This window comes from Rhinoderma darwinii, chromosome 2, assembly GCF_050947455.1.
Source record: "Rhinoderma darwinii isolate aRhiDar2 chromosome 2, aRhiDar2.hap1, whole genome shotgun sequence".
NCBI classification, from domain to species: Eukaryota; Metazoa; Chordata; class Amphibia; order Anura; family Rhinodermatidae; genus Rhinoderma; species Rhinoderma darwinii.
Genome location: NC_134688.1, coordinates 415,067,383 through 415,077,500, shown reverse-complemented (window position 1 = coordinate 415,077,500; position 10,118 = coordinate 415,067,383). Strand labels below are relative to the sequence as shown.

Here is a 10,118-nt window from a genome sequence, read left to right as displayed (position 1 = left end):
TTCACGTCATTCTGATGGTAAAGGGGGTTTTCTCCTCCCCATATGAGACAAATGAATCCTCCTCCTGATGGTAAGGGCGCCTCATTTATCTCTTGATGTTATAGGCGCCTCCTACTCCTCCAGACTCCTGATGTAAAGGGAGCCTTCTCCTCATTCTGATGGTATTGGGGGCATTTCCTCCCCATATGAGACAAATGACTCCTCCTCCTGATGGTAAGGGCGCCTCATTTGTCTCTCGATTGTATAGGCACCTCCTACTCCTCCAGACTTGATATTAAGGGAGCCTTCTCCTCATTCTGATGGTAAGGGGGCATTTCCTCCCCATATGAGACAGATGACTCCACCTCCTTATGGTAAGGGCGCCTCATTTGTCTCTAGATATAACGGGCGCCTCCTCCTCCTCCTCCAGGCTCCTTCAGATGTTAAGGGAGCCTTCACGTCATTCTGATGGTAAAGGGGGTTTTCTCCTCCCCATATGAGACAAATGAATCCTCCTCCTGATGGTAAGGGCGCCTCTTTTGTCTCTTGATGTTATAGGCGCCTCCTACTCCTCCAGACTCCTGATGTAAAGGGAGCCTTCTCCTCATTCTGATGGTAAGGGGGGCATTTCATCCCCATATGAGACAAATGACTCCTCCTGATGGTAAGGGCGCCTCATTTGTCTCTCGATGGTATAGGCACCTTCTATTCCTCCAGACTCCAGATGTTAAGGGAGCCTTCTCCTCATTCTGATGGTAAGGGGGCATTTCCTCCCCATATGAGACATATGACCTCCTCCTGATGGTAAGGGCGCCTCATTTGTCTCTAGATGGTACGGCGCCTCCTCCTCCACCAGGCTCCTTCAGATGTTAAGGGAGCCTTCACCTTATTCTGATGGTAAAGGGGGTTTTCTCCTCCCCACATGAGACAAATGAATCCTCCTCCTGATGGTAAGGGCGCTACATTTGTCTCTAGATGGTATGGGCGCCTCCTGCTCCTACAGATGTTAAGTGAGCCTACACGTCATTCTGATGGTAAAGGGGGACCTCCTCCTCCCCCATATGAGACAAATTACTCCTCCTCCTGATGGTAAGGGCACCTTATTTGTCTACAGATGGTACGGGTGCCTCCTTCAGACTCCTCCAGATGTTAGGCGAGTCTCCTCCTTCTCCTCAATCTGATGGTACGGTGTGACCTAGATTGGAGATATACCAAGCAAACATATTAGCAAAACATAAACACAAGTTCTGTATTAAATTATAAGCATATCATATTTCACATTTCTAAGCTTCATTTTAAAATAAAAACAGGAAAACAATGATCCACAGCATTCCCAATTTGCTATTACATAATATACAGGTCTGGCCTGTCCATGTGTACCTTTTTGTGTCGTATAAATATGGTTTATCATTAGGATACTTAACGAGTAACACTTTATATTTAGCCTGAGAGCAGGACAGCCGATTGTGTTCAGATTTAAATTTTCGGTACTCACTTTTAATGATCTTGAATGCGCGAGGAGCAGCAAAACAGAGATCTTAGTCTAAGAAAAAAAGAAAACCAATCATTACTTTCATGACATTAGACACATCACAGCAGTGATGGAGAATACGCTTTTGCCTGGATAGAAAGGAATCAGTGACACCCTAGTGGGTGTGATGTAGACACTGGTAGTGGTTACAGGGGGCTGTGCCATGCAGGAGGGTTCACGTACGGGTAGTAATACAAGCCAATGTGATGGTTACACAAAAATGTTTTCTTACATAGTCTATGCCTAGAAAAAGTTTGTCAATATCGCTTTCTGAGGGGCTTAACCCCTTAGTGACCACCAGTATGCCGTTTCACATTGGTCACTATGGGGCCTTAGGCTAGGCCAACACCTTTTCACGTTGGCCCAGTCTAAGTCCTGCACGGGTCTCCCATGCAGGCTGGTGCCGGGGCTCTGCTGTCTAATGACAGCTGGGCTCCTGAACCAACAGCCGCAATCGAAGTTTACTTAGATCGCGGCCGTTTAACCTGTTAAATGCCACCGTCAATAGCGACCGCGGCATTTAACTTGTTTACAGAGGGAGTGAGCTCCCTCTGTCACCCATCGGCGGCCCGCAAATGCAATCGCGGGTCTCCGATGGGGTGTTATGGCAGCCAGGGGCTTGATAAAAGGTCTGCCCTGGACATATGCCTATTAGGACGCGCCGGAGGCAAGTCCTAATAGATTGCCTGTCAGATTTACACTGACAGGCAATAATGCTCTGGTATATGAAGTATACCAAAGCATTATAGCAGCGATCTTAAGATAGCACAGTAAAGTCCCCTAGTGGGACTAATAAAATAAGTAATAAATGTGAAATAAAGATTAATAATAAAAATGATAGTAAAAAAAAACAAAAACATTTTTTTCCATAAAAAGTGGTTTTACTTAGTAAAAGTGTAAAAAATAAATAAAAGTACACATATATGGTATCACCGCGACCATAATGACTCAATTAATAAAGTTAATATGTAATTTAAACCGCAAGTTGAACACCGTAAAAAAAAAAGCAAAAAACAATGGCGAAATTGCAATTTTTTTCCATCGCCACCCAAAAAAGTCATAATAAAAATGAATCAATAAGTCCCATGCACCTCAAAACAGTACCAATCAAAACTACGTCTCGTCCCGCAAAAAACAAGCCAAAAAAATCACTACATTGATGGAAAAATAAAAAAGTTACGGCTCTTGGAAAGCAACGATGCAAAAACAAATAATTTTAGTTCAAAAGTGTTTTTATTGTGCAAACGTCGTAAAACATAAAAAAAACTCTACATATGTGGTATCGCCGTAATCGTAATGACCCATAGAATAAAGTTAACTTGTTATTTACGCCGCACAGTGAACGGCGTCAATTTAAAAACACATAGAACAATGATGGAATTTCAGGTTTTTTTATAATTCCCCCCAAAAAAGGTAATAAAAGTTAATAAAAAAATTATATGTACCCAAAAATGATGCTATTAAAAAGTACAACTAATCCCGCAAAAAACAAGTCCTCATACAGCTATGTAGACGAAAAAATAAAAACGTTATAGCTCTTTGAATGCGACTATAGAAAAACGAATAAAATAGCTTGGTCATTAGGACCTAAGATGGGCTGGTCACTAAGGGGTTAAAGAGGATCTGTCACTTGTTTATTAATGCCCCATCTCCTAACTAATCTAATAGGCGCTATTATGCTGATAACTACAATGTACTTTTTTTTTTCAAAAACGTTTATTATTTGCAAAGTAATGTGCATTTTTCTAAATACAGTATGCTCATTTGGCTATACTTGCCAAATGGGAGGTAACTCTGGGCGGTGTATTGTTTTCAGTAGGACGCTGTCCAATCAGCGTCATACAGTTCTCCTCTTCCAAGCCCAGCAACATAAAATCATCATACAGTATACAGCTTCCATTCCAGACTGTATTTTCAACTGGTGAGACCTCCAGTTGTTTCACAGCTAGAACTGCAATCGATTAGAATCTCATCTTTTATATGCCACCATAAAAGATTTCCAAAGCCGGAGTTATGGCTATTTGGAGTGATCCCCCTTCCTTTCAGCCTCAGTCTCTCACACTGTGTGAAGCAGCTTCATGCTGATAGGACAGCGTCAGAGACTGTGAGGTAGCTCCACCTCAGGAGAATCGCTGGTGTTGACACCCACTTGTCTGGTATAGATTCATTTGCATATTTAGAAAAGAGCTCATAACTTTTTATATAATATACATTTTGGGACACAATTTTTACTATCATTAGTGTTAGAGTTTTAGATTAGCTAGGAGATTGGGCATTACTAAACTAGTGACAGATCCTCTTTAGGCCTCAACAACTTCTGATAGTTATTTACTTATCCACCGGAGAGACCTATGGCTGACACAACGTAATTTACTTTACTGTGGGATGTGTTAGATAAATGAGCCCTTTGTCTATTGAAACCGGGTTATATCACATAAAGATATTTACTCCAACATTATATCACACAATAAAACGTATAGGGGGAATTTATTACAACTGGCGTTTCATATGCCAGTCTTACCCTAAATAGCGCTGAAGTAAGATGTTTCTTACTTTATTACACCTCTTAATAAGTTAGGAGCATCTCTGGATGCTCAGCTCTCGCGCCAGAAAAGAACATCTGCGCAAACTATGAGATGTGAACAGAGTCTAACAAGTGTAGAAAAAAAGAGGGTGACAACACTGGAGCGCTGTTTGTCCCAGTAGCAGTTTCTTTATAATGTAAATGCATTGACCACACTTGTATTTACCTGGATAGCCAACTGGTTTTCCTGTTGCTTTTCCTGAAGAGAAATGACCAAGAAATGATCAGAAATAAATTATTACTTTAACAAAACTAGAAATATTATATGGAAAAGGATATAAAGAAAACGTAATCTTGTAGCCAGGTCACCAACGCATGCAGGTGGATATATTATGTTCATTATGATTATAGTTACATCCTTGCAGCAAAACATTACTGCCCTGCAATATTCTAAACATATTATAAAAAGTCTTCTAAAACGATATACAATATTGTTCTGGTAACGAAGGGTGACATTACGCAGTCAATGTCTTTACATTTCCTTCTATAAAGTACAGATGGCAAAACGAATGTAAAAGAATTCAGTAAAATGCCGCTGCAGCAACAGTGTTGGCCGATTATACTATAGATGTGAACAGAGTCTAACGTCTCTGGACAATCTGTTTAGGTCATACAGGACTTCTCCGTTCTTCCATATTTGGAGCAACTGCTGGCAAAAGCCATGTAAGAGAAAACTACAATTAATTTCTGTTTAACCCCTTGATGCCATATGCTGAGTTATAACTATTGGTTCCTCACCTGGGAATCTGCACGGGATCCTCTGTCTCTTCTACTGCAACCTCCCTGTTTATATATATTACATAAAACAGTTCTTATATAAATATATAATATATATGACTGGCAGTCAGCGGGGATACATGATTATACAAATACTTGTTGGGGGGGGGGGATTATAGAGGAAAACCTCACAACAGATCACAATGGGTTCATATGTCAACCCATAGTCTCCAGCAGTATGATGTCCGCTCTTCTGCTTCTTCATACTTACATGGTGGTCTCCAGTTTAGGGCGCCATTTATATTCCTTGAACTTAAATGGTCTATAACAAAAAGCACATATTTGTTTAGGATTATTGACACTTTGTCCTATTTGAAAGTTACAGAAAATCTCATGTAGGTTAGGAACACACACAACGTATTCAGTGCGGATACACTGCATCAAGCTGTGCAGCGTATCCGCCCTGAACACCGCAGGGAATGCCGTCCGAAATCCCACAACACACTGTGGTGCATTATTTCGGGTGTACATTCTGCTGCATAAATAATCGCACATACTTACCCCCTCCCTCCTCTGATGTCCGCTCCGGCCTCCCTGTGATTGGCTGCAGTGGTCACATGGCCTGCAACGTCATCCAGGGAGGCTGGACTGGAGAAGAAGCAGGGAACTCTGGGTAAGTATAACTTTATTTTAATTTTTTCTTACTTGCGGTTTTAGCGGTGCATCGCTGTGATTCCGCCACAAATATCGCAACACACGCTGCTAGGTTGCAGGTTTAAAGAGGCTCTGTCACCAGATTTTGCAACCCCTATCTGCTATTGCAACAGATAGGCGCTGCAATGTAGATTACAGTAACGTTTTTATTTTTAAAAAACTAGCATTTTTGGCCACGTTATGACCATTTTTGTATTTATGCAAATGAGGCTTGCAAAAGTACAACTGGGCGTGTTTACAGTAAAAGTACAACTGGGCGTGTATTATGTGCGTACATCGGGGCGTTTTTACTTCTTTTACTAGCTGGGCGTTGTGTATAGAAGTATCATCCACTTCTCTTCAGAACGCCCAGCTTCTGGCAGTGCAGACACACCGCGTGTTCTCGAGAGATCACGCTGTGACGTCACTCACTTCCTGCCCCAGGTCCTGCATCGTGTCGGACGAGCGAGGACACATCGGCACCAGAGGCTACAGTTGATTCTGCAGCAGCATCAGCGTTTGCAGGTAAGTCGATGTAGCTACTTACCTGCAAACGCCGATGCTGCAGAATGAACTGGATCCTTTGTCGCCTGCTGCCGATGTGTCCTCCTCGCTCGTCCGACACAGGATGCAGGACCTGGGGCAGGAAGTGAGTGACGTCACAGCGTGATCTCTCGAGAACACGCTGTGTGTCTGTGCACTGCCAGAAGCTGGGTGTTAACGAACAGAAGTGGATGATGCTGATTCGTCAGCATCATACACTCCCATTCCTAACGCCCAGCTAGTAAAAGAAGTAAAAACGCCCGATGTACGCACATAATACACGCCCACTTGGACTTTTACTTTTAAACACACCCAGTTGTACTTTTGCAAGCCTCATTTGCATAAATACAAAAATGGTCATAACTTGGCCAAAAATGCTCGTTTTTTAAAAATAAAAACGTTACTCTTATCTACATTGCAGCGCCGATCTGCTGCAATAGTAGATAGGGGTTGCAAAATCTGGTGACAGAGCCTCTTTAAGCACCCCTTTGAATTAAATGGGTAAACCCGCAACAGAAGAGTTGCGTATCCGCAGAAATCATCGACATGCTGCCGTTGAAGTAACCGCACCGCAGGTCAATTTATGTGCGGTTATTCCGGCGGAAATTTACCGCAGTGTGGGGGACAAGATTTGTTGAAATCTCACCCACACTGCTGCCACTGTAATATGCAGCGGATTTTCCCAATTAATCCGTTGCGGAAAATCCGCAGTGTTTACGCTGTGTTTGTTCCTACCCGTATAGTGAAAGCTCAATAAACTACATGAATTAAAACCTCAGGATTTAATGTTGTTAAATTGACACAAATCCCAGACTAATTCCGAGTCCCTATGTCAAGAAGACAGATAACAGATAAATACCTGAATTCTCTCGGTGTCTTCATCACCTTCTCAATCCATCTATTGTGAAAAAAAGAAGAAATGTTACATATAATAAGGGGGTAACAGTCACTCCTCCAGGTGCTACACATTGGGGGAGATTTATCAAAACTAGTGAATTGAGGAGTAGTTGCCCATAGTAACTAATCTGGTTGCAGTCACACGCTGTGTTGTTGAATCATAGTTTGGCTGCAATTTTGCACAAAACCGCAGAAAAAACTGCAATTCAACCTCAATGTGTGAATACAAGGCTGGAATCACACATGCAGTTTTTATCTATGTAGTACATTTTATATTGTACTATAGACTTTAGGCGACATGCACACGGCCGTAGATTTAGTCCGCAATTACAGACCCATTTATTTCTATTGATCACGGACACCTTCCCATATATTTTCGAGAAGGTGCCCAGGCCGTAGAAATCCGCCGCAAAAGATAGGACATGTCCTATCTCTTGCTTTATACGGACGATACTCACATACTTTGTATGCAAGCACGGGCCGAAAATGCAGGTGGCTGTCCGCGGCCGCCAACGGCCGGCCTTGCACGTAATTGCAGATCGTGATTACGGGCACTGCCGTGTGCATGGGGCCTAAGTATAACATCTAACCGCACAAAAAAAAAACATAAAATAATGCTGCGAAACCACCATTAAAACGCCACGAAAAACGCAGCATAACGCTGTATGTAAGTCCAGACTAGGGCCACTTTCACAGTATTTAGGTCAGTATTTTGTATCAGTATTTGTAAGCCAAAACTAGATGTGGGTCTAAAACACAGGAGAGGTGCAAATATTTCCATTAGACTCTTTCTATTTATGTTCCACTCCTGGTTTTGGCTTCAAAATACTGACCAAAATACTGCTGTGTGAAAGTGGCATAAGGACAAGTTCACACAGAGTTTTTATATGCTGATTTTGACGTGGAAACCGCTTCGGAATCAGCACCAAAAAACAGCTGAAATCGCCCCCCATTGATTTCAATGGGAGGTGGAGGGATTTTTTTCCGCAGCAAGTTTTAGCCGTTCGCAGTAAAAAAAAAGTGTCCCGGTTTTTTTTGCCGCTCTTACGCCTCAATGGGAGGCAGAAAAAGTAGTTTTCGTGGCGCTTTTTGCCTGCGGCGCTCAATGGCCGCGAGTTCAAAATGCAGCGAAGATCGCAGCAGAATTTACAGGCAGGTCATAATCTGCCTGCAAAAAAAACGTGCGAACAGGGCCTAAGGATTTATTCACGCTGTTTTTATGGACTTTTTTTTTGCTAGCGCTTCTTAATAGAACATGCATTTTTTTAATGCATTTTTTTCAAATATAAAAAAGTCTATATAAAACTCCTATGGAGAATGTTGCGTGTTGAAAAAAAACACCACTGACCCATAAAGCGCACCAAAAGGTCAGAAAAACGCCACAAGTAAAAAACATTGTTTATAGTGTGTTTAGTATTTCCCTGTTGAATTTCAGCAAACATCTGGCCGCCACTGTTTCTGCCTTAAAAAAAAGCTGGAGAAATGCAGCAAAAAGCGCAGGGTTTTTCCTAAAAACGCTATGTAGGCTTTTGCTCTACTTCTCACTTGCATCATTTTTTATAAATCTCCTCCATTGTCTTCATTCATTACACAATATCTTACAATGATATACTTACAGCACGTCCTCTGGAAACAGAGTCCTGATAGTCACAGAATAGAGAAGACAGTGAGTACAGTGAGAATTATTTATGTCATTTCATCAGTTTTCTGGCGTAATAGTATCTAGAAGAATCTAATTTATAAGTGAATGTCCTCCCAGCAATAATACAGTCGTCATTTGTATCTGTGAGGCTAAATTCACACTGCGTTCCATGTTTATGTTTGCTGAACATATAGACAAACTTATGGAACTGTGTCTGTACAGTTGCATGTGTCTGTCTTAGGCCCCATTCACACGAGCGTGAATCACGTCCGTGTGCTGTGCATTGAAACAACACACAGCACACAGACCCATTGATTTCAATGGGGCCATTCACATATGCTTGATTTTTTACGCAGCGACAATCCGCTGCATGAAACTCACTGCATGTCTTATATTGGTGCGTTATCACGCACCTACGCGCCCATTGTGTGCGGTGCGTGATTTGGCCATCAATTCAGTAGAAAGTGCCAATACTCCCCCTGTATATAGTGCCATATACGCCCCCTGTATATAGGGCAACATACTTCCCCTGTATATATTGCCACATACTCCCCCTGTAGATAGTGCCACATACTCCCCCTTTACATAGCCCCCACCTCCTGTAGATAGAGCTGTTGTGGCTCCCTCTATGAGCAGAATCCCCGGCCAGACGTCAGCAATGCTCTGGCCGGTGATTCCGCTGCAGGAGGTGCCCCTGACGTTACTGCCCTTAATGATGTCATGGGCTACTCATGGAGTGTCGGAATCCCGGCCAAAGCGTTGCCAGCGCCATGGCTGGGAATTCCACTCTTAGAGAGAGCCCTGACTTCACTGTCCATATAAGGGCAGCAACGTCAGTGGCACCTCCTGCAGCGGAATCACCAGACAGGGTGTCGGCAAAACCCTTTGGCCAGGGATTGCGCTCCAGGAGGAGTGATTGGCAGAGCAGGAAGCTGATAGTTTTCTGCTTTGCCATAGTATTCAATTGTATCTGCGTCCTGAGGACGCAGATATAATTGAATGTAGCACTTGCCGGGACAAGTCCTGGGACAGTAATTTTCCGGGACCATCTCTGAAAACTTGGGACATTCCCAGCAAATTCGGGACAGTTGGCAATTATGTGATTGCCCATGATAGTTTATGGGTATGTTGGCTTATATGACAGAAGATTTTCCTGGCGTATACATCACACCACAAACAGAAGGGGTGACTTTAGCTTCAAAGGGACTTTTCTGTTCAGAACAATGCCAGTGAAGTGAACAATGTTAGGTTGTTCAGCAGTGTGCGTCATAACAGACGTGCTGCGTTGGGGAGTACATTCCCAGCTACACCTGTTATACCAGATAGGGAGCATAGGAGACTTGAAGCTTTCCCCTTTGTCATCCACTGAGCATATGGCTGTAACCACACGGCGAGTTCGGTGGCACAACATCAAGTTACATTAAAATTGTGCGACAAGAAAAAAAAAAGTGTGCGTTTTCTCTGCGACATGCTGTTACATTAAAGTTGCAGGACTATTTTGGTGTGCTATTTGTTTGCAAGTCGCATACGAT

The 10,118-nt window shown here is 42.7% G+C and overlaps 1 long non-coding RNA gene across 1 annotated transcript; it reads right to left on the bottom strand.

The window, feature by feature from the left end:
* Positions 1–1,106: 1,106 nt before the first annotated feature.
* Positions 1,107–6,938, bottom strand: LOC142741451 (uncharacterized). Its single transcript, XR_012881143.1, has 6 exons — positions 6,907–6,938; positions 5,083–5,133; positions 4,833–4,877; positions 4,261–4,293; positions 1,475–1,522; positions 1,107–1,174 (listed from the first exon to the last, which is right to left on the bottom strand). It is a non-coding gene; the product is annotated as an uncharacterized LOC142741451 (long non-coding RNA).
* Between the last annotated feature and the right edge of the window lie 3,180 nt (positions 6,939–10,118).